Genomic DNA, 24671 nt, shown 5'->3' with positions numbered 1-24671 from the left:
TGTCTCTGCCTGGACCTCTCAGTGTTCTACTGTCTCTACCTGGACCTCTCAGTGTTCTACTGTCTCTACCTGGACCTCTCAGTGTTCTACTGTCTCTGATTGGACCTCTCAGTGTTCTACTGTCTCTGCCTGGACCTCTCAGTGTTCTACTGTCTCTGCCTGGACCTCTCAGTGTTCTACTGTCTACTGTCTCTACCTGGACCTCTCAGTGTTCTACTGTCTCTGCCTGGACCTCTCAATGTTCTACTGTCTCTGCCTGTACCTCTCAGTGTTCTACTGTCTACTGTCTCTGCCTGGACCTCTCAGTGTTCTACTGTCTCTGCCTGGACCTCTCAGTGTTCTACTGTCTCTGCCTGTACCTCTCAGGGTTCTACTGTCTCTGCCTGGACCTCTCAGGGTTCTACTGTCTCTGCCTGTACCTCTCAGGGTTCTACTGTCTCTGCCTGGACCTCTCAGTGTTCTACTGTCTCTGCCTGTACCTCTCAGTGTTCTACTGTCTCTGCCTGTACCTCTCAGTGTTCTACTGTCTCTGCATGGACCTCTCAGTGTTCTACTGTCTCTGCCTGTACCTCTCAGGGTTCTACTGTCTCTGCCTGGACCTCTCAGGGTTCTACTGTCTCTTCCTGGATATCAGTGTTCTACTGTCTTTGCTTGGACCTCTCGGTGTTCTACTGTCTCTGCCTGGACCTCTCAGTGTTCTACTGTCTCTGCCTGTACCTCTCAGTGTTCTACTGTCTCTGCCTGAACCTCTCAGTGTTCTACTGTCTCTGCATGGACCTCTCAGTGTTCTACTGGCTCTGCCTGGACCTCTCAGTGTTCTACTGTCTCTGCCTGGACCTCTCAGTGTTCTACTGTCTACTGTCTCTACCTGGACCTCTCAGTTTTCTACTGTCTCTGCCTGGACCTCTCAATGTTCTACTGTCTCTGCCTGTACCTCTCAGTGTTCTACTGTCTACTGTCTCTGCCTGGACCTCTCAGTGTTCTACTGTCTCTGCCTGGACCTCTCAGTGTTCTACTGTCTCTGCCTGGACCTCTCAGTGTTCTACTGTCTACTGTCTCTGCCTGGACCTCTCAGTGTTCTACTGTCTCTGCCTGGACCTCTCAGTGTTCTACTGTCTCTGCCTGGACCTCTCAGTGTTCTACTGTCTCTGCCTGTACCTCTCAGTGTTCTACTGTCTCTGCCTGGACCTCTCAATGTTCTACTGTCTCTGCCTGTACCTCTCAGTGTTCTACTGTCTACTGTCTCTGCCTGTACCTCTCAGTGTTCTACTGTCTACTGTCTCTGCCTGGACCTCTCAGTGTTCTACTGTCTCTGCCTGGACCTCTCAGTGTTCTACTGTCTCTGCCTGGACCTCTCAGTGTTCTACTGTCTCTGCCTGAACCTCTCAGTGTTCTACTGTCTCTGCCTGGACCTCTCAGTGTTCTACTGTCTCTGCCTGGACCTCTCAGTGTTCTACTGTCTCTGCCTGGACCTCTCAGTGTTCTACTGTCTCTGCCTGAACCTCTCAGTGTTCTACTGTCTCTGCCTGTACCTCTCAGTGTTCTACTGTCTACTCCTGGACCTCTGTGTTCTACTGTCTCTGCCTGGACCTCTGTGTTCTACTGTCTCTGCCTGGACCTCTGTGTTCTACTGTCTCTGCCTGTACCTCTCAATGTTCTACTGTCTCTGCCTCGACCTCTGTGTTCTACTGTCTCTGCCTGGACTACTGTGTTCTACTGTCTCTGCCTGTACCTCTCAGTGTTCTACTGTCTACTGTCTCTGACTGGACCTCTCAGTGTTCTACTGTCTCTGCCTGGACCTCTCAGTGTTTTACTGTCTCTGCCTGGACCTCTCAATGTTCTACTGTCTCTGGCTGGACCTCTCAGTGTTCTACTGTCTCTGCCTGGACCTCTCAGTGTTCTACTGTCTCTGCCTGGACCTCTCAGGGTTCTACTGTCTCTGCCTGGACCTCTCAGGGTTCTACTGTCTCTTCCTGGATCTCAGTGTTCTACTGTCTTTGCCTGGACCTCTCGGTGTTCTACTGTCTCTGCCTGGACCTCTCAGTGTTCTACTGTCTCTGCCTGGACCTCTCAGTGTTCTACTGTCTCTGCCTGGACCTCTCAGTGTTCTACTGTCTCTGCCTGAACCTCTCAGTGTTCTACTGTCTCTGCATGGACCTCTCAGTGTTCTACTGTCTCTGCCTGGACCTCTCAGTGTTCTACTGTCTCTGCCTGAACCTCTCAGTGTTCTACTGTCTCTGCATGGACCTCTCAGTGTTCTACTGTCTCTGCCTGAACCTCTCAGTGTTCTACTGTCTCTGCCTGGACCTCTCAGTGTTCTACTGTCTCTGCCTGAACCTCTCAGTGTTCTACTGTCTCTGCATGGACCTCTCAGTGTTCTACTGTCTCTGCCTGTACCTCTCAGTGTTCTACTGTCTCTGCCTGGACCTCTCAGTGTTCTACTGTCTCTGCCTGGACCTCTCAGTGTTCTACTGTCTCTGCCTAAACCTCTGTGTTCTACTGTCTCTGCCTGGACCTCTGTGTTCTACTGTCTCTGCCTGGACCTCTGTGTTCTACTGTCTCTGCCTGTACCTCTCAATGTTCTACTGTCTCTGCCTCGACCTCTGTGTTCTACTGTCTCTTCCTGGACCTCTGTGTTCTACTGTCTCTGCCTGGACCTCTGTGTTCTACTGTCTCTGCCTGGACCTCTGTGTTCTACTGTCTCTGCCTGTACCTCTCAATGTTCTACTGTCTCTGCCTCGAACTCTGTGTTCTACTGTCTCTGCCTGGACCTCTGTGTTCTACTGTCTCTGCCTGTACCTCTCAGTGTTCTACTGTCTCTGCCTGGACCTCTCAGTGTTCTACTGTCTCTGCCTGTACCTCTCAGTGTTCTACTGTCTCTGCCTGGACCTCTCAGTGTTCTACTGTCTTTGCCTGGACCTCTCGGTGTTCTACTGTCTCTGCCTGGACCTCTCAGTGTCCTACTGTCTCTGCCTGTACCTCTCAGTGTTCTACTGTCTCTGCCTGAACCTCTCAGTGTTCTACTGTCTCTGCCTGGACCTCTCAGTGTTCTACTGTCTCTGCCTGGACCTCTCAGTGTTCTACTGTCTCTGCCTGGACCTCTCAGTGTTCTACTGTCTCTGCCTGAACCTCTCAGTGTTCTACTGTCTCTGCCTGGACCTCTCAGTGTTCTACTGTCTCTGCCTGGACCTCTCAGTGTTCTACTGTCTCTGCCTGGACCTCTCAGTGTTCTACTTTCTCTGCCTGAACCTCTCAGTGTTCTACTGTCTCTGCCTGGACCTCTCAGTGTTCTACTGTCTCCTCCTGTTCCTCTGTGTTCTACTGTCTCTGCCTGGACCTCTGTGTTCTACTGTCTCTGCCTGGACCTCTGTGTTCTACTGTCTCTGCCTGTACCTCTCAATGTTCTACTGTCTCTGCCTCGACCTCTGTGTTCTACTGTCTCTGCCTGGACTACTGTGTTCTACTGTCTCTGCCTGTACCTCTCAGTGTTCTACTGTCTACTGTCTCTGCCTGGACCTCTCAGTGTTCTACTGTCTCTGCCTGGACCTCTCAGTGTTCTACTGTCTCTGCCTGGACCTCTCAATGTTCTACTGTCTCTGCCTGGACCTCTCAGTGTTCTACTGTCTCTGCCTGGACCTCTCAGTGTTCTACTGTCTCTGCCTGGACCTCTCAGGGTTCTACTGTCTCTGCCTGGACCTCTCAGGGTTCTACTGTCTCTTCCTGGATCTCAGTGTTCTACTGTCTTTGCCTGGACCTCTCGGTGTTCTACTGTCTCTGCCTGGACCTCTCAGTGTTCTACTGTCTCTGCCTGGACCTCTCAGTGTTCTACTGTCTCTGCCTGGACCTCTCAGTGTTCTACTGTCTCTGCCTGAACCTCTCAGTGTTCTACTGTCTCTGCATGGACCTCTCAGTGTTCTACTGTCCCTGCCTGGACCTCTCAGTGTTCTACTGTCTCTGCCTGAACCTCTCAGTGTTCTACTGTCTCTGCATGGACCTCTCAGTGTTCTACTGTCTCTGCCTGAACCTCTCAGTGTTCTACTGTCTCTGCCTGGACCTCTCAGTGTTCTACTGTCTCTGCCTGAACCTCTCAGTGTTCTACTGTCTCTGCATGGACCTCTCAGTGTTCTACTGTCTCTGCCTGTACCTCTCAGTGTTCTACTGTCTCTGCCTGGACCTCTCAGTGTTCTACTGTCTCTGCCTGGACCTCTCAGTGTTCTACTGTCTCTGCCTAAACCTCTGTGTTCTACTGTCTCTGCCTGGACCTCTGTGTTCTACTGTCTCTGCCTGGACCTCTGTGTTCTACTGTCTCTGCCTGTACCTCTCAATGTTCTACTGTCTCTGCCTCGACCTCTGTGTTCTACTGTCTCTTCCTGGACCTCTGTGTTCTACTGTCTCTGCCTGGACCTCTGTGTTCTACTGTCTCTGCCTGGACCTCTGTGTTCTACTGTCTCTGCCTGTACCTCTCAATGTTCTACTGTCTCTGCCTCGACCTCTGTGTTCTACTGTCTCTGCCTGGACCTCTGTGTTCTACTGTCTCTGCCTGTACCTCTCAGTGTTCTACTGTCTCTGCCTGGACCTCTCAGTGTTCTACTGTCTCTGCCTGTACCTCTCAGTGTTCTACTGTCTCTGCCTGGACCTCTCAGTGTTCTACTGTCTTTGCCTGGACCTCTCGGTGTTCTACTGTCTCTGCCTGGACCTCTCAGTGTCCTACTGTCTCTGCCTGTACCTCTCAGTGTCTACTGTCTCTGCCTGGACCTCTCAGTGTTCTACTGTCTCTGCCTGGACCTCTCAGTGTTCTACTGTCTCTGCCTGGACCTCTCAGTGTTCTACTGTCTACTGTCTCTGCCTGGACCTCTCAGTGTTCTACTGTCTCTGCCTGTACCTCTCAGTGTTCTACTGTCTCTGCCTGGACCTCTCTGTGTTCTACTGTCTACTGTCTCTGCCTGGACCTCTCAGTGTTCTACTGTCTCTGCCTGTACCTCTCAGTGTTCTACTGTCTCTGCATGGACCTCTCAGTGTTCTACTGTCTCTGCCTGGACCTCTCAGTCTTCTACTGTCTCTGCCTGTACCTCTCAGTGTTCTACTGTCTCTGCCTGTACCTCTCAGTGTTCTACTGTCTCTGCATGGACCTCTCAGTGTTCTACTGTCTCTGCCTGGACCTCTCAGTCTTCTACTGTCTCTGCCTGGACCTCTCAGTGTTCTACTGTCTCTGCCTGGACCTCTCTGTGTTCTACTGTCTCCTCCTGGACCTCTCAGTGTTCTACTGTCTACTGTCTCTGCCTGTACCTCTCAGTGTTCTACTGTCTCTGCCTGGACCTCTCAGTGTTCTACCGTCTCTGCCTGGACCTCTCAGTGTTCTACTGTCTCCTCCTGGACCTCTCAGTGTTCTACTGTCTACTGTCTCTGCCTGTACCTCTCAGTGTTCTACTGTCTCTGCCTGGACCTCTCAGTGTTCTACTGTCTCTGCCTGGACCTCTCAGTGTTCTACTGTCTCTGCCTGGACCTCTCAGTGTTCTACTGTCTCTGCCTGTACCTCTCAGTGTTCTACTGTCTCTGCCTCGACCTCTGTGTTCTACTGTCTCTTCCTGGATCTCTGTGTTCTACTGTCTCTGCCTGGACCTCTCAGTGTTCTACTGTCTCTGCCTGGACCTCTCAGTGTTCTACTGTCTCTGCCTGTACCTCTCAGTGTTCTACTGTCTCTGCCTCGACCTCTGTGTTCTACTGTCTCTTCCTGGATCTCTGTGTTCTACTGTCTCTGCCTGGACCTCTCAGTGTTCTACTGTCTCTGCCTGGACCTCTCAGTGTTCTACTGTCTCTGCCTGGACCTCTCAATGTTCTACTGTCTCTGCCTGTACCTCTCAGTGTCTACTGTCTCTGCCTGGACCTCTCAGTGTTCTACTGTCTCTGCCTGGACCTCTCAGTGTTCTACTGTCTCTACCTGGACCTCTCAGTGTTCTACTGTCTCTACCTGGACCTCTCAGTGTTCTACTGTCTCTGCCTGGACCTCTCAGTGTTCTACTGTCTCTGCCTGTACCTCTCAGTGTTCTACTGTCTCTGCCTCGACCTCTGTGTTCTACTGTCTCTTCCTGGATCTCTGTGTTCTACTGTCTCTACCTGGACCTCTCAGTGTTCTACTGTCTCTGCCTGGACCTCTCAGTGTTCTACTGTCTCTGCCTGGACCTCTCAGTGTTCTACTGTCTCTGCCTGGACCTCTCAATGTTCTACCGTCTACTGTCTCTGCCTGGACCTCTCAGTGTTCTACTGTCTCTACCTGGACCTCTGTGTACTACTGTCTCTGCCTGGACCTCTCAGTGTTCTACTGTCTCTGCCTGGACCTCTCAGTGTTCTACTGTCTCTGCATGGACCTCTGTGTTCTACTGTCTACTGTCTCTGCCTGTACCTCTCAGTGTTCTACTGTCTCTGCCTGGACCTCTCAGTGTTCTACTGTCTCTGCCTGGACCTCTCAGTGTTCTACTGTATCTGCCTGTACCTCTCAGTGTTCTACTGTCTCTGCCTGTACCTCTCAGTGTTCTACTCTATCTGCCTGTACCTCTCAGTGTTCTACTGTCTCTGCCTGGACCTCTGTGTTCTACTGTCTCTGCCTGGACCTCTCAGTGTTCTACTGTCTCTGCCTGGACCTCTCAGTGTTCTACTGTCACTGCCTGGACCTCTGTGTTCTACTGTCTCTTTCTGGACCTCTCAGTGTTCTACTGTCTCTGCCTGGACCTCTCAGTGTTCTACTGTCTCTACCTGGACCTCTCAGTGTTCTACTGTCTCTGCCTGGACCTCTCAGTGTTCTACTGTCTCTGCCTGGACCTCTCAGTGTTCTACTGTCTCTGCCTGGACCTCTCAGTGTTCTACTGTCTCTGCATGGACCTCTGTGTTCTACTGTCTACTGTCTCTGCCTGTACCTCTCAGTGTTCTACTGTCTCTGCCTGGACCTCTCAGTGTTCTACTGTCTCTGCCTGGACCTCTCAGTGTTCTACTGTATCTGCCTGTACCTCTCAGTGTTCTACTGTCTCTGCCTGTACCTCTCAGTGTTCTACTCTATCTGCCTGTACCTCTCAGTGTTCTACTGTCTCTGCCTGGACCTCTGTGTTCTACTGTCTCTGCCTGGACCTCTCAGTGTTCTACTGTCTCTGCCTGGACCTCTCAGTGTTCTACTGTCTCTGCCTGGACCTCTCAGTGTTCTACTGTCTCTACCTGGACCTCTCAGTGTTCTACTGTCTCTACCTGGACCTCTCAGTGTTCTACTGTCTCTGCCTGGACCTCTCAGTGTTCTACTGTCTCTGCCTGTACCTCTCAGTGTTCTACTGTCTCTGCCTCGACCTCTGTGTTCTACTGTCTCTTCCTGGATCTCTGTGTTCTACTGTCTCTACCTGGACCTCTCAGTGTTCTACTGTCTCTGCCTCGACCTCTCAGTGTTCTACTGTCTCTGCCTGGACCTCTCAGTGTTCTACTGTCTCTGCCTGGACCTCTCAATGTTCTACCGTCTACTGTCTCTGCCTGGACCTCTCAGTGTTCTACTGTCTCTACCTGGACCTCTGTGTACTACTGTCTCTGCCTGGACCTCTCAGTGTTCTACTGTCTCTGCCTGGACCTCTCAGTGTTCTACTGTCTCTGCCTGGACCTCTCAGTGTTCTACTGTCTCTGCCTGGACCTCTCAGTGTTCTACTGTCTCTGCATGGACCTCTGTGTTCTACTGTCTACTGTCTCTGCCTGTACCTCTCAGTGTTCTACTGTCTCTGCCTGGACCTCTCAGTGTTCTACTGTCTCTGCCTGGACCTCTCAGTGTTCTACTGTATCTGCCTGTACCTCTCAGTGTTCTACTGTCTCTGCCTGTACCTCTCAGTGTTCTACTCTATCTGCCTGTACCTCTCAGTGTTCTACTGTCTCTGCCTGGACCTCTGTGTTCTACTGTCTCTGCCTGGACCTCTCAGTGTTCTACTGTCTCTGCCTGGACCTCTCAGTGTTCTACTGTCACTGCCTGGACCTCTGTGTTCTACTGTCTCTTTCTGGACCTCTCAGTGTTCTACTGTCTCTGCCTGGACCTCTCAGTGTTCTACTGTCTCTACCTGGACCTCTGTGTACTACTGTCTCTGCCTGGACCTCTCAGTGTTCTACTGTCTCTGCCTGGACCTCTCAGTGTTCTACTGTCTCTGCCTGGACCTCTCAGTGTTCTACTGTCTCTGCCTGGACCTCTCAGTGTTCTACTGTCTCTGCATGGACCTCTGTGTTCTACTGTCTACTGTCTCTGCCTGTACCTCTCAGTGTTCTACTGTCTCTGCCTGGACCTCTCAGTGTTCTACTGTCTCTGCCTGGACCTCTCAGTGTTCTACTGTATCTGCCTGTACCTCTCAGTGTTCTACTGTCTCTGCCTGTACCTCTCAGTGTTCTACTCTATCTGCCTGTACCTCTCAGTGTTCTACTGTCTCTGCCTGGACCTCTGTGTTCTACTGTCTCTGCCTGGACCTCTCAGTGTTCTACTGTCTCTGCCTGGACCTCTCAGTGTTCTACTGTCTCTGCCTGGACCTCTGTGTTCTACTGTCTCTTTCTGGACCTCTCAGTGTTCTACTGTCTCTGCCTGGACCTCTGTGTTCTACTGTCTCTGCCTGGACCTCTCAGTATTCTACTGTCTCTGCCTGGACCTCTGTGTTCTACTGTCTCTGCCTGGACCTCTCAGTGTTCTACTGTCTCTGCCTGGACCTCTCAGTGTTCTACTGTCTCTGCCTGGACCTCTCAGTGTTCTACTGTCTCTGCCTGTACCTCTCAATGTTCTACTGTCTCTGCCTGTACCTCTCAGTGTTCTACTGTCTCTGCCTGTACCTCTCAGTGTTCTACTGTCTCTGCCTGGACCTCTCAGTGTTCTACTGTCTCTGCCTGTACCTCTCAATGTTCTACTGTCTCTGCCTGTACCTCTCAGTGTTCTACTGTCTCTGCCTGTACCTCTCAGTGTTCTACTGTCTCTGCCTGGACCTCTCTGTGTTCTACTGTCTACTGTCTCTGCCTTGACCTCTCAGTTTTCTACTGTCTCTGCCTGTACCTCTCAGTGTTCTACTCTATCTGCCTGTACCTCTCAGTGTTCTACTGTCTCTGCCTGGACCTCTGTGTTCTACTGTCTCTGCCTGGACCTCTCAGTGTTCTACTGTCTCTGCCTGGACCTCTCAGTGTTCTACTGTCTCTGCCTGGACCTCTGTGTTCTACTGTCTCTTTCTGGACCTCTCAGTGTTCTACTGTCTCTGCCTGGACCTCTGTGTTCTACTGTCTCTGCCTGGACCTCTCAGTATTCTACTGTCTCTGCCTGGACCTCTGTGTTCTACTGTCTCTGCCTGGACCTCTCAGTGTTCTACTGTCTCTGCCTGGACCTCTCAGTGTTCTACTGTCTCTGCCTGGACCTCTCAGTGTTCTACTGTCTCTGCCTGTACCTCTCAATGTTCTACTGTCTCTGCCTGTACCTCTCAGTGTTCTACTGTCTCTGCCTGTACCTCTCAGTGTTCTACTGTCTCTGCCTGGACCTCTCAGTGTTCTACTGTCTCTGCCTGTACCTCTCAATGTTCTACTGTCTCTGCCTGTACCTCTCAGTGTTCTACTGTCTCTGCCTGTACCTCTCAGTGTTCTACTGTCTCTGCCTGGACCTCTCTGTGTTCTACTGTCTACTGTCTCTGCCTTGACCTCTCAGTTTTCTACTGTCTCTGCCTGTACCTCTCAGTGTTCTACTGTCTCTTCATGGACCTCTCAGTGTTCTACTGTCTCTGCCTGGACCTCTCAGTCTTCTACTGTCTCTGCCTGTACCTCTCAGTGTTCTACTGTCTCTGCCTGTACCTCTCAGTGTTCTACTGTCTCTGCATGGACCTCTCAGTGTTCTACTGTCTCTGCCTGGACCTCTCAGTCTTCTACTGTCTCTGCCTGGACCTCTCAGTGTTCTACTGTCTCTGCCTGGACCTCTCTGTGTTCTACTGTCTCCTCCTGGACCTCTCAGTGTTCTACTGTCTACTGTCTCTGCCTGTACCTCTCAGTGTTATACTGTCTCTGCCTGGACCTCTCAGTGTTCTATCGTCTCTGCCTGGACCTCTCAGTGTTCTACTGTCTCCTCCTGGACCTCTCAGTGTTCTACTGTCTACTGTCTCTGCCTGTACCTCTCAGTGTTCTACTGTCTCTGCCTGGACCTCTCAGTGTTCTACTGTCTCTGCCTGGACCTCTCAGTGTTCTACTGTCTCTACCTGGACCTCTCAGTGTTCTACTGTCTCTACCTGGACCTCTCAGTGTTCTACTGTCTCTGCCTGGACCGCTCAGTGTTCTACTGTCTCTGCCTGTACCTCTCAGTGTTCTACTGTCTCTGCCTCGACCTCTGTGTTCTACTGTCTCTTCCTGGATCTCTGTGTTCTACTGTCTCTACCTGGACCTCTCAGTGTTCTACTGTCTCTGCCTGGACCTCTCAGTGTTCTACTGTCTCTGCCTGGACCTCTCAGTGTTCTACTGTCTCTGCCTGGACCTCTCAATGTTCTACCGTCTACTGTCTCTGCCTGGACCTCTCAGTGTTCTACTGTCTCTACCTGGACCTCTGTGTACTACTGTCTCTGCCTGGACCTCTCAGTGTTCTACTGTCTCTGCCTGGACCTCTCAGTGTTCTACTGTCTCTGCCTGGACCTCTCAGTGTTCTACTGTCTCTGCCTGGACCTCTCAGTGTTCTACTGTCTCTGCATGGACCTCTGTGTTCTACTGTCTACTGTCTCTGCCTGTACCTCTCAGTGTTCTACTGTCTCTGCCTGGACCTCTCAGTGTTCTACTGTCTCTGCCTGGACCTCTCAGTGTTCTACTGTATCTGCCTGTACCTCTCAGTGTTCTACTGTCTCTGCCTGTACCTCTCAGTGTTCTACTCTATCTGCCTGTACCTCTCAGTGTTCTACTGTCTCTGCCTGGACCTCTGTGTTCTACTGTCTCTGCCTGGACCTCTCAGTGTTCTACTGTCTCTGCCTGGACCTCTCAGTGTTCTACTGTCACTGCCTGGACCTCTGTGTTCTACTGTCTCTTTCTGGACCTCTCAGTGTTCTACTGTCTCTGCCTGGACCTCTCAGTGTTCTACTGTCTCTACCTGGACCTCTGTGTACTACTGTCTCTGCCTGGACCTCTCAGTGTTCTACTGTCTCTGCCTGGACCTCTCAGTGTTCTACTGTCTCTGCCTGGACCTCTCAGTGTTCTACTGTCTCTGCCTGGACCTCTCAGTGTTCTACTGTCTCTGCATGGACCTCTGTGTTCTACTGTCTACTGTCTCTGCCTGTACCTCTCAGTGTTCTACTGTCTCTGCCTGGACCTCTCAGTGTTCTACTGTCTCTGCCTGGACCTCTCAGTGTTCTACTGTATCTGCCTGTACCTCTCAGTGTTCTACTGTCTCTGCCTGTACCTCTCAGTGTTCTACTCTATCTGCCTGTACCTCTCAGTGTTCTACTGTCTCTGCCTGGACCTCTGTGTTCTACTGTCTCTGCCTGGACCTCTCAGTGTTCTACTGTCTCTGCCTGGACCTCTCAGTGTTCTACTGTCTCTGCCTGGACCTCTCAGTGTTCTACTGTCTCTACCTGGACCTCTCAGTGTTCTACTGTCTCTACCTGGACCTCTCAGTGTTCTACTGTCTCTGCCTGGACCTCTCAGTGTTCTACTGTCTCTGCCTGTACCTCTCAGTGTTCTACTGTCTCTGCCTCGACCTCTGTGTTCTACTGTCTCTTCCTGGATCTCTGTGTTCTACTGTCTCTACCTGGACCTCTCAGTGTTCTACTGTCTCTGCCTGGACCTCTCAGTGTTCTACTGTCTCTGCCTGGACCTCTCAGTGTTCTACTGTCTCTGCCTGGACCTCTCAATGTTCTACCGTCTACTGTCTCTGCCTGGACCTCTCAGTGTTCTACTGTCTCTACCTGGACCTCTGTGTACTACTGTCTCTGCCTGGACCTCTCAGTGTTCTACTGTCTCTGCCTGGACCTCTCAGTGTTCTACTGTCTCTGCCTGGACCTCTCAGTGTTCTACTGTCTCTGCCTGGACCTCTCAGTGTTCTACTGTCTCTGCATGGACCTCTGTGTTCTACTGTCTACTGTCTCTGCCTGTACCTCTCAGTGTTCTACTGTCTCTGCCTGGACCTCTCAGTGTTCTACTGTCTCTGCCTGGACCTCTCAGTGTTCTACTGTATCTGCCTGTACCTCTCAGTGTTCTACTGTCTCTGCCTGTACCTCTCAGTGTTCTACTCTATCTGCCTGTACCTCTCAGTGTTCTACTGTCTCTGCCTGGACCTCTGTGTTCTACTGTCTCTGCCTGGACCTCTCAGTGTTCTACTGTCTCTGCCTGGACCTCTCAGTGTTCTACTGTCACTGCCTGGACCTCTGTGTTCTACTGTCTCTTTCTGGACCTCTCAGTGTTCTACTGTCTCTGCCTGGACCTCTCAGTGTTCTACTGTCTCTACCTGGACCTCTGTGTACTACTGTCTCTGCCTGGACCTCTCAGTGTTCTACTGTCTCTGCCTGGACCTCTCAGTGTTCTACTGTCTCTGCCTGGACCTCTCAGTGTTCTACTGTCTCTGCCTGGACCTCTCAGTGTTCTACTGTCTCTGCATGGACCTCTGTGTTCTACTGTCTACTGTCTCTGCCTGTACCTCTCAGTGTTCTACTGTCTCTGCCTGGACCTCTCAGTGTTCTACTGTCTCTGCCTGGACCTCTCAGTGTTCTACTGTATCTGCCTGTACCTCTCAGTGTTCTACTGTCTCTGCCTGTACCTCTCAGTGTTCTACTCTATCTGCCTGTACCTCTCAGTGTTCTACTGTCTCTGCCTGGACCTCTGTGTTCTACTGTCTCTGCCTGGACCTCTCAGTGTTCTACTGTCTCTGCCTGGACCTCTCAGTGTTCTACTGTCTCTGCCTGGACCTCTGTGTTCTACTGTCTCTTTCTGGACCTCTCAGTGTTCTACTGTCTCTGCCTGGACCTCTGTGTTCTACTGTCTCTGCCTGGACCTCTCAGTATTCTACTGTCTCTGCCTGGACCTCTGTGTTCTACTGTCTCTGCCTGGACCTCTCAGTGTTCTACTGTCTCTGCCTGGACCTCTCAGTGTTCTACTGTCTCTGCCTGGACCTCTCAGTGTTCTACTGTCTCTGCCTGTACCTCTCAATGTTCTACTGTCTCTGCCTGTACCTCTCAGTGTTCTACTGTCTCTGCCTGTACCTCTCAGTGTTCTACTGTCTCTGCCTGGACCTCTCAGTGTTCTACTGTCTCTGCCTGTACCTCTCAATGTTCTACTGTCTCTGCCTGTACCTCTCAGTGTTCTACTGTCTCTGCCTGTACCTCTCAGTGTTCTACTGTCTCTGCCTGGACCTCTCTGTGTTCTACTGTCTACTGTCTCTGCCTTGACCTCTCAGTTTTCTACTGTCTCTGCCTGTACCTCTCAGTGTTCTACTGTCTCTTCATGGACCTCTCAGTGTTCTACTGTCTCTGCCTGGACCTCTCAGTCTTCTACTGTCTCTGCCTGTACCTCTCAGTGTTCTACTGTCTCTGCCTGTACCTCTCAGTGTTCTACTGTCTCTGCATGGACCTCTCAGTGTTCTACTGTCTCTGCCTGGACCTCTCAGTCTTCTACTGTCTCTGCCTGGACCTCTCAGTGTTCTACTGTCTCTGCCTGGACCTCTCTGTGTTCTACTGTCTCCTCCTGGACCTCTCAGTGTTCTACTGTCTACTGTCTCTGCCTGTACCTCTCAGTGTTATACTGTCTCTGCCTGGACCTCTCAGTGTTCTATCGTCTCTGCCTGGACCTCTCAGTGTTCTACTGTCTCCTCCTGGACCTCTCAGTGTTCTACTGTCTACTGTCTCTGCCTGTACCTCTCAGTGTTCTACTGTCTCTGCCTGGACCTCTCAGTGTTCTACTGTCTCTGCCTGGACCTCTCAGTGTTCTACTGTCTCTGCCTGGACCTCTCAGTGTTCTACTGTCTCTGCCTGTACCTCTCAGTGTTCTACTGTCTCTGCCTCGACCTCTGTGTTCTACTGTCACTTCCTGGATCTCTGTGTTCTACTGTCTCTGCCTGGACCTCTCAGTGTTCTACTGTCTCTGCCTGGACCTCTCAGTGTTCTACTGTCTCTGCCTGTACCTCTCAGTGTTCTACTGTCTCTGCCTCGACCTCTGTGTTCTACTGTCTCTTCCTGGATCTTTGTGTTCTACTGTCTCTGCCTGGACCTCTCAGTGTTCTACTGTCTCTGCCTGGACCTCTCAGTGTTCTACTGTCTCTGCCTGGACCTCTCAATGTTCTACTGTCTCTGCCTGTACCTCTCAGTGTCTACTGTCTCTGCCTGGACCTCTCAGTGTTCTACTGTCTCTGCCTGGACCTCTCAGTGTTCTACTGTCTCTACCTGGACCTCTCAGTGTTCTACTGTCTCTACCTGGACCTCTCAGTGTTCTACTGTCTCTGCCTGGACCTCTCAGTGTTCTACTGTCTCTGCCTGTACCTCTCAGTGTTCTACTGTCTCTGCCTCGACCTCTGTGTTCTACTGTCTCTTCCTGGATCTCTGTGTTCTACTGTCTCTACCTGGACCTCTCAGTGTTCTACTGTCTCTGCCTGGACCTCTCAGTGTTCTACTGTCTCTGCCTGGACCTCTCAGTGTTCTACTGTCTCTGCCTGGACCTCTCAATGTTCTACTGTCTACTGTCTCTGCCTGGACCTCTCAGTGTTCTACTGTCTCTACCTGGACCTCTGTGTTCTACTGTCTCTGCCTGGACCTCTCAGTGTTCTACTGTCTCTGCCTGGACCTCTCAGTGTTCTACTGTCTCTGCCTGGACCTCTCAGTGTTCTACTGTCTCTGCCTGGACCTCTCAGTGTTCTACTGTCTCTGCATGGACCTCTGTGTTCTACTGTCTCTACTGTCTCTGCCTGTACCTCTCAGTGTTCTACTGTCTCTGCCTGGACCTCTCAGTGTTCTACTGTCTCTGCCTGGACCTCTCAGTGTTCTACTGTATCTGCCTGTACCTCTCAGTGTTCTACTGTCTCTGCCTGTACCTCTCAGTGTTCTACTCTCTCTGCCTGTACCTCTCAGTGTTCTACTCTATCTGCCTGTACCTCTCAGTGTTCTACTGTCTCTGCCTGGACCTCTGTGTTCTACTGTCTCTGCCTGGACCTCTCAGTGTTCTACTGTCTCTGCCTGGACCTCTCAGTGTTCTACTGTCTACTGTCTCTGCCTGTACCTCTCAGTGTTCTACTGTCTCTGCCTGGACCTCTCAGTGTTCTACTGTCTCTGCCTGGACCTCTCAGTGTTCTACTGTCTCTGCCTGTACCTCTCAGTGTTCTACTGTCTCTGCCTGGACCTCTCAGTGTTCTACTGTCTCTGCCTGGACCTCTGTGTTCTACTGTCTCTGCCTGGACCTCTCAGTGTTCTACTGTCTCTGCCTGGACCTCTGTGTTCTACTGTCTCTGCCTGGACCTCTCAGTATTCTACTGTCTCTGCCTGGACCTCTGTGTTCTACTGTCTCTGCCTGGACCTCTCAGTGTTCTACTGTCTCTGCCTGGACCTCTCAGTGTTCTACTGTCTCTGCCTGTACCTCTCAATGTTCTACTGTCTCTGCCTGTACCTCTCAGTGTTCTACTGTCTCTGCCTGTACCTCTCAGTGTTCTACTGTTTCTGCCTGGACCTCCTAGTATCCTTCTGTAGTCTCAGTGTTCTACTGTCATTCTGAAGTTGCTACTGAAGCAGGCTGGTCGTTTGTTATTTTCTCTTTTTTTTTTTTGGGGGTAGATCAACTTAATATTGGAGATAGATTGTAACTTCTATCAATGTAATTGTCTGCATCACTTCCAATCCCCCATGTTTTTTTTTTATATACATACTCCCCTTTATTACTTTTCAATCCCACTATCCTTTCCCTACTTGGGGTAAATTAGTGAACAGCAATGCCCAGGCCTCTACTTCCAGCCTATACTTACGATCTACACCTTATGGACACAGTCAATTTTACAATAATTCTATTTTATTTTTTTTGCTCCTGAACTTCCTCTACCCTCAACCTCTCCGATCATTTTCATGATGTCCATCCGGTTTGCTTCTATATGCCATATCTTTCTAACTGTGCTCTTTCCCAAAAGCTCCCAACATACAACCCATATACTTATTATGGACACAGTATGCCTACATTATTAGTTATCTTATTATTATTTGTTGTTATTTGTTATTAGTCCCATCCTTCAACTCCATTCAACACCTCCCATCTATATCTTAACACCATCCATATAGGATTTCAATTTGCCATATATACACTGCTCAAAAAAATAAAGGGAACACTTAAACAACACAATGTAACTCCAAGTCAATCACACTTCTGTGAAATCAAACTGTCCACTTAGGAAGCAACACTAATTGACAATAAATGTCACATGCTGTTGTGCAAATGGAATAGACAACAGGTGGAAATTATAGGAAATTAGCAAGACACCCCCAATAAAGGAGTGGTTCTGCAGGTGGTGACCATAGACCACTTCTCAGTTCCTATGCTTCCTGGCTGATGTTTTGGTCACTTTTGAATGCTGGCATTGCTTTCACTCTAGTGGTAGCATGAGACGGAGTCTACAACCCACACAAGTGGTTCAGGTAGTGCAGCTCATCCAGGATGGCACATCAATGCGAGCTGTGGCAAGAAGGTTTGCTGTGTCTGTCAGCGTAGTGTCCAGAGCATGGAGGTGCTACCAGGAGACAGGCTAGTACATCAGGAGACGTGGAGGAGGCCGTAGGAGGGCAACAACCTAGCAGCAGGACCGCTACCTCCGCCTTTGTGCAAGGAGGAGCAGGAGGAGCACTGCCAGAGCCCTGCAAAATGACCTCCAGCAGGCCACAAATGTGCATGTGTCTGCTCAAACGGTCAAAAACAGACTCCATGAGGGTGGTACGAGGGCCCGAGGTCCACAGGTGGGGGTTGTGCTTACAGCCCAACACCGTGCAGGACGTTTGGCATTTGCCAGAGAACACCAAGATTGGCAAATTCGCCACTGGCGCCCTGTACTCTTCACAGATGAAAGCAGATTCACACTGAGCACATGTGACAGACGTGACAGAGTCTGGAGACGCTGTGGAGAATGTTCTGCTGCCTGCAACATCCTCCAGCATGACCGGTTTGGCGGTGGGTCAGTCATGGTGTGGGGTGGCATTTATTTGGGGGGCCGCACAGCCCTCCATGTGCTCGCCAGAGGTAGCCTGAATGCCATTAGGTACCGAGATGAGATCCTCAGACCCCTTGTGAGACCATATGCTGGTGCGGTTGGCCCTGGATTCCTCCTAATGCAAGACAATGCTAGACCTCATGTGGCTGGAGTGTGTCAGCAGTTCCTGCAAGAGGAAGGCATTGATGCTATGGACTGGCCCGCCCGTTCCCCAGACCTGAATCCAATTGAGCACATCTGGGACATCATGTCTCACTCCATCCACCAACGCCACGTTGCACCACAGACTGTCCAGGAGTTGGCGGATGCTTTAGTCCAGGTCTGGGAGGAGATCCCTCAGGAGACCATCCGCCACTTCATCAGGAGCATGCCCAGGCGTTGTAGGGAGGTCATACAGGCACGTGGAGGCCACACACACTACTGAGCCTCATTTTGACGTGGTTTTCCACTTTAATTTTGAGTGTGACTCCAAATCCAGACCTCCATGGGTTGGTAAATTTTATTTCCATTGATCATTTTTGTGTGATTTTGTTGTCAGCACATTCAACTATGTAAAGAAAAAAGTATTTAATAAGATTATTTCATTCATTCAGATCTAGGATGTGTTATTTTAGTGTTCCCTTTATTTTTTTGAGCAGTGTATTTCAACCGTACTGTGATGTTTTACAAAAGTTCTGAACCTTTCTATTCTCATTGCTTCTACAGATTGTGTATGAAAAATAAACATTTTTGCTAAAAGTATTATTATGTTATTGATCGATTGACTATGACTTTTCAGATCACCCAGTAATGCTATCTGCAAGGTTAGCTCCGGGTAAATATTGCAATCCTTTAGCCTTTCCTGGACCTGTGTCCAAAAACAAGCTACAAATGGACAGAACCAAAACAAATGATCTAATGATTCTGTCTCTTCACAGCAAAATCTGCAGAGCTGGGAAGATTGTATCCCCCATATAAATAACATTCTATTGGTAGCAAGAATTTTATATAATAATTTAAATTGAAAGATTCTAATTTTTGAATCCGGTGTCGTTTTGCGTGTCAGTTTTCTCATGTTTTGACATAGTCGTTCATTCTAATAATTCTATTCATTCGACGTTGCTATGCTAAACAAATCATTTGGTATGTAGCTAGCTAGCAGAGATTCAATGATGATGAGAGAGAATAACTTCAATAAATTATGATTTAATCAAATATCGTCCCACTCACCTCGTGGCCAGCTAAAATGGCACTCCAGCGCTTTCTGTTCTCCATGTTAGGGGCTGCCAATAACTCTTGAGTGAGCTCTCACACCAATGGCCACTCACAGCCATGATTTCCCTTGCCTCCAGGCCCGCATCGGATAACTTTTGCATTCTGAAGTTGCTACCCAAGCGGGCTGGTCGTTAGTTATTTTCTCATGTTTTGACCCAGTCGTTAATTATATTCTATTAATTCAATGTTGCTATGCTAAACAAATCATTTGGTATGTAGCTAGCTAGCAGAGGTTCAATGATGATGAGAGACAAGAACTTCAATAAATTCTGATTTAATCAAATATCCAATAGGCACACATAGTCCACAATGCGCTGGTTAAGTAATTAATGGAATTCTGAGTGGTTACTGTTTCCATGGTGAATTATTAGTTGCATGTTCATTATTGGACTAGCTAGCCTGCTGGCACCGGAGAGATGATACATTGTTGCACAGGTCGTAGAGGCAGACAGGTAGTTTTATACAACCCACAACTGTTGCAAACCAAATAGTATCATGGAAGAATAGTGTGTAGAGGGAGATGAAGTTCATTAATTTCCTGCCTGGGCTGCAGGACAGTGGAATTATGAGATTAACCACATCATGGTATTTTCAACCAATCAGTATCCAGGATCCAAACAACCCATTTTAGAATTGATCCACTAAACTCAATTATCTGATCCTAACAGAAGGATGGCGCGGGAGGAGATGGCTGCCGTTTTACGGGCTCCTAACCAATTGTGTTATTGTGTGTGTTTTTTCACATTATTTGTAATTTATTTTGTACATAATGTTTCTGCCACCGTCTCTTATGACCGAAAAGAGCTTCTGGATATCAGGACAGCGATTACTCACCTCGTACTGGATGAAGATTTTTTCTTCAACGAGTCGGACGCGAAGGATTTACTTCAGACACCCGACAAGGCCCAAATCCCCGTAATTCGCAGGAGAAAGAGACGGAGGTCGGGGTGCCTTGCAAGGCGAGTGGGTAATCTGCCTCTACCATCAGTCTTATTAGCCAACGTACAATCATTGGATAACAAAATAGACGAGCTACGATCACGAATATCCAACGGGACATTAAAAACTGTAATATCTTATGTTTCACCGAGTCGTGGCTGAACGACGACATGGATAACATACAGCTAGCGGGATATACGCTGCATCGGCAGGATAGAACAGCCGCCTCCGGTAAGATAAGGGGTGGCGGTCTGTGTATATTTGTAAACAACAGCTGGTGCACGAAATCTAATATTAAGGAAGCCTCAAGATTTTGCTCGCCTGAGGTAGAGTATCTCATGATAAGTTGTAGACCACACTATTTCCCAAGAGTTTTCATCTATATTTTTCGTAGCTGTCTATTTACTTAGGTAGAGTATTTAGTGCACTACTTTTGTACAGACCCAAATGGGCCCTGATCAAAAAGTAGTGCCCTACATTTTAGTAGACGTTCTTATCCAGAGCGATTTACAGGAGCAATTAGGATTAAGTACCTAGCTCAAGGGCAAATCAACAGATTTTTCACCTAGTCGTCTCGGGGATTCAAACCATCAACCTTTCAGCCCAAATCTGGGGTCAGTATGTATCTGATTTACAGGTGGTATTCTCCCATAACCCAAACATTGTCCATGGGGCACATGTCAATCAATAGACCCAGTGTAGTACTGTCAACGTCTTTAGAAACGACGTAGAATGAACATATCTTTTAATATTGACACAGAATTGCAGATTACTGCAACAGGGGACAGCACATCATACAATGGAACTTTAACACATATCAAAGTCCAGATCCCGGACGAGCCCCCCAAATATGTACATATTTGATATAGCACAGATAAGTTACTGTTTTACCAGACTTCGACACTTCGTACAGCGCAATGACTGTAACACGTCTAATATGTCCATATATACATCAAACATCATTCGGGATCTGAACTGTGGCTAGCTTATTGTTACCGTTATTGCGCTGTGTAAAGTCTTAAGTTTAATGCTACATGGTACTACCAGGGTTCCGATGACCATGAATATGAATAATAAGGTAATGTCCAGACACAGATTGCGTTGACGGTCGTTAATCTGGAAACATTGCCTGGTTCACACATATACGTTTAGTGGTTGACTGCCTAGCATAAACTGTGATAGCAATGATCCACTATGAGGTGTCATATTACACTAGCGCTGTTGTAAACAATGCAATCAATGTTGCCGCACTCTCGTGCCTAAACATTACAGGACATTAAAACGTTTGGTCATTTAGCAGACGCTCTTATCCAGAGCGACTTTCAGTTAGTGAGCGCATACATTATTATTTAATTTCCCCCCGTGTGAATCGAACCCACAACCCTGGCGTTGCAAGCGCCACGCTCTACCAACTGAGCTACACGGCACCATATTCGTATCTCATACCAGACTGATTTCCCAGCCTCGTTCATGTTATTGTTAACGGTCAAAAAAGAAAGACCTTTTGCAGCTCCACAGATCCAGTGATCTGTTCTGTTGTGGGAATATCAGAACGTCAGCTTTCTGTGGGAAAGAACCGGGTTTGTGTCACAAAACTATGCCTGCGTCACTAATGGCACCCTATTTCCTATGTAGCGCACTACGTTTGACCAGGGCCCATAGACCAGCCCATAGGGCCCTGGTCAAAAAGTAGTGGACTATATAGTGAATAGGGTGCCTTTCGGGCGCACTCCTTGTCCTCAGCCAGAAAGAGCTCAGTGTGTCCTTCAGTTACAGTACAGGTTGCCATGCAACCACACTCCCTGTGCCACTGTCTATCACAAACCGGTGAAATATGCTGCGAATAAACCCTGTGAAAATATAAAACAGAGGGTTTGACATGATAAGGGTTATGATAAGGGGTTATGACAACCCCAGGGAGAAGTGACAACTGAGGGAATAGTGACGCCTTTCATCACCCTATTTCCAAACTCCCTATCCTTGCCAAAGTCTAAGAATCACTTGTGAACTCTCAGCTAAAGCCGTATCTACTTGAAAACAATATCCTGAGTGGGGTTCAGTCTGGCTTTAGGTCAGGGCACGGCACCGTAACAGCTGCTGTGGCAAAAATGACATCATCAATGACATCATCAATGCACTTTCACAACACTGTAATGCTTTGTTTTGTTGATTTTATCGAAGGTGTTTGATTCAGTTGACCACTAGCTGTTGCTAGCCAGACTCAGTAATATTGGTCTCAAGTAGCTAAGTTTCCATCCACAGATTTTAATGCGAATATTCTAATATCCGCATAAAGAAAATATGCAAAAATGTTCCTCCAGTGGTTCCAACAAGCTGACTTGTCAAATCAGTGTGTGATGATGTAGCGTACACAAAATGTAATTTCATGCACCGAATAAAATCTAGCGTTCAATGTGTTTTTCCATTGCATTTTTTCAACTCTGCTGATAGTTTTGTCACAAACTTTTACGTTAAATAGCAAATCTGTCTACTCTAGTCATGGCACATGCCTTCTTGCCAACAGCTCGCAGTTACAGTGAGGGTAGACTAGTCTACATGTCTATGGTGAGGGTAGACTAGTCTACATGATGAGATTATTATGGATAAGAGCGAGAATCTTTGTATTTGTCAAACGACAGTCAAGCGTCAATCATCATGTCACTAGAATAAGACCCTTGATATTTATTGGAAAGGAGCATCAAGCTCATCACCGTGCCCTTTCACCACCCTGTGAAGTTCATCATAACTTATTTCATCTATAGTATAATAAACTGCATGATTTCCCCAGTCCAAGTGGGAGGACCACACATCATATCATCACATGACTCCAAGTTTACTTCAGTATGATGGTTTTTATATCAATATTTGCGCATAAAGGCATTTCCACCACCGTTTCTCGCATAATTAATTTGACAGAAAATAAAAGATCCCACCATGTCCGCATTTATAAAATTGTACCAAAACTTCCTGTTTTTTTTTTTTTTTTATACGGTATGACTTTACTCACATAAAACTATGGAAGGAAACATGGTTAGTGAAGGGGCTGTCAATTGGTTTAGAAACTATCTTGCTGACAGAACAAAATGTGTCTATGTGTCACCGATTCAGCCGAGGCTCCCCCATCCTCCTTGCTCGGGCAGGCTTCGGCGTTCGTCGTCACCGGAGTACTAGCTGCTACCGATCCACGTATCTATGTTCGACTTGTTTTGTCTGTATTGGTCACACCTGTTTTCCCATCATGTAGTTATGTCTTCCCTATTTAACCCTCTGTCTCACACTGTGTGTTGTGCGTGTTTGTTCATGTTTCGGCTGTCGTTAGTGTGCGGGTTTGTTTCCTCCCTGCGTGGAGGTTGTTGTTCATTCTTTTACCTACGAGTAAAGTACGCTTTTTTGATTAGCTCTGTGTCCTGCGCCTGACTTCGCCTACTGCATTACACTGACGCCTTGACACTATGCTGAGAATCACACGTTTAGCTTCCTTGTGATTACATGAGGTGTGCCCCAGAGTTCTAGTTTAGCTCCTGTGTTCCCCATGTTTATTAAATGACCTGGGAAATGGGATACTCACCAGCCAAGTTGCATCCGTATGCAAATGATACGGTCATCTATATCAAATGCTCCTGCTCTGGTTCAGGCTGTTGAATCGATCCAGACTGCCTTTCATTCACTGCAGGCCTCCCTATATGGTCTTAAACTAGTCTTGAATGCAAAAAAACCCCCGAAATTCATGACCTTTACCAGAGCTCGCTCTCAGCCAGAGAAGGTTAGCATTTTCACATATTAAAAAAGTGTAATCTTACAAATACCTAGGTATACGGTTGGATGACAAGCTGTCCTTCAAAGTTCATATGGATAATCTTGTGAGGAACCTAAAGCTGAAATTGTTTTTTTTATTTTCGTAATAAGACTACGTTACCATTTGAGGTTAGATAGAAGCTTGTTCAGGCCACTTTTCTTTCTGGAATTGATTATGGTGATGCATTGTCCATGCATGCAGCCTCTTCTGTGCTACAGAGACTGACCTCTGTTGATCATGGATCCTTATGCTTTGTTACTAACGCTAAATCATTCACCCACCATTGCACCTTGGTGGGTTGGACCTCGCTTTACATGCGCAGGCAGCTGTACTGAACGAAAAGATAAACGCAACATGTAAAGCGTTGGTCCCATGTTTCATGAGCTGAAATAAAAGATACCAGAAATGTTTCCATACGCACAAAAAGCTTATTTCTGTTTACAACCCTGTTAGTGAGCATTTCTCCTTTGCCAAGATAATCCATCCACCTGACAGGTGTGGCATATCAAGGAGCTGATTAAACAGCACAATCATTACACAGGTGCACCTTGTGCTGGGGACAATAAAAGGCCACTCTAAAGTGTGCAGTTTTGTCAGACAACACAATGCCACAGATGTCTCAAGTTTTGAGGGAGCATACAAATGGCATGCTGACTACAGGATTGTCCACCAGAGCTGTTGCCAGAGAATTGAATGTTCATTTCTCTACAATAAGCCGCCTCCATTGTCATTTTAGAGAATTTGGCAGTACGTCCAACCGGCCTCACAACCACAGACCACGTGTAACCACGCCAGCCCAGGACCTCCACATCCGGCTTCTTCACCTGCTGGATCGTCTGAGACCAAACACCTGGACAGCTGATGAAACTGCGGAGTATTTCCGTCTGTAATAAAGCCCTTTTGTGGGGAAAAACCACATTCTGATTGGCTGGGCCTGGCTCCCCAGTGGGTGGTCCTATGCCCTCCCAGGCCCACCCCATAGCTGCACCCCTGCCCAGTCATGTGAAATCCAAAGATTAGGGCCTAATTAATTTATTTCAATTGACTGATTTCCTCATATGAACTGTAACTCAGTAAAATCGTTGAAATTGTTGCGTGTTGCATTTATATATTTGTTCAGTATACATTGGTACTTGTTAATTTACAAAGCATTTCTTTTACCACTAGCAGTTACCAGACGCAGTCTTAAAGTCCCCAGGACCTTTACCGAGTTAGGCAAGAATCCTTCTCCTATTGGGCACCAGAGGCATGCTTCACCTAGATGTATTAGTGTCCCTAAGGCATGCTTCACCTAGATGTATTAGTGTCCCTAAGGCATGCTTCACCTAGATGTACTAGTGTCCCTAAGGCATGCTTCACCTAGATGTATTAGTGTCCCTAAGGCATGCTTCACCTAGATGTATTAGTGCCCCTAAGGCATGCTTCACCTAGATGTATTAGTGCCCCTAAGGCATGCTTCACCTAGATGTATTAGTGCCATTTTAGGCATGCTTCACCTAGATGTATTAGTGCCCCTTA

General features: G+C 48.3%; 1 protein-coding gene across 1 annotated transcript in view; it reads left to right on the top strand.

The window, feature by feature from the left end:
* The window catches only part of LOC121581341, a 200333-nt gene that overhangs the window by 56298 nt on the left and 119364 nt on the right, over positions 1–24671 (top strand). The gene's annotated exons all lie outside the window — the stretch shown is intronic.

Source organism: Coregonus clupeaformis, chromosome 1 (genome assembly GCF_020615455.1).
Source record: "Coregonus clupeaformis isolate EN_2021a chromosome 1, ASM2061545v1, whole genome shotgun sequence".
Lineage (NCBI taxonomy): Eukaryota > Metazoa > Chordata > Actinopteri > Salmoniformes > Salmonidae > Coregonus > Coregonus clupeaformis.
The sequence above is the reverse complement of the archived record's forward strand: the minus strand, read 5'-3'. Positions and strand labels throughout refer to the sequence as shown.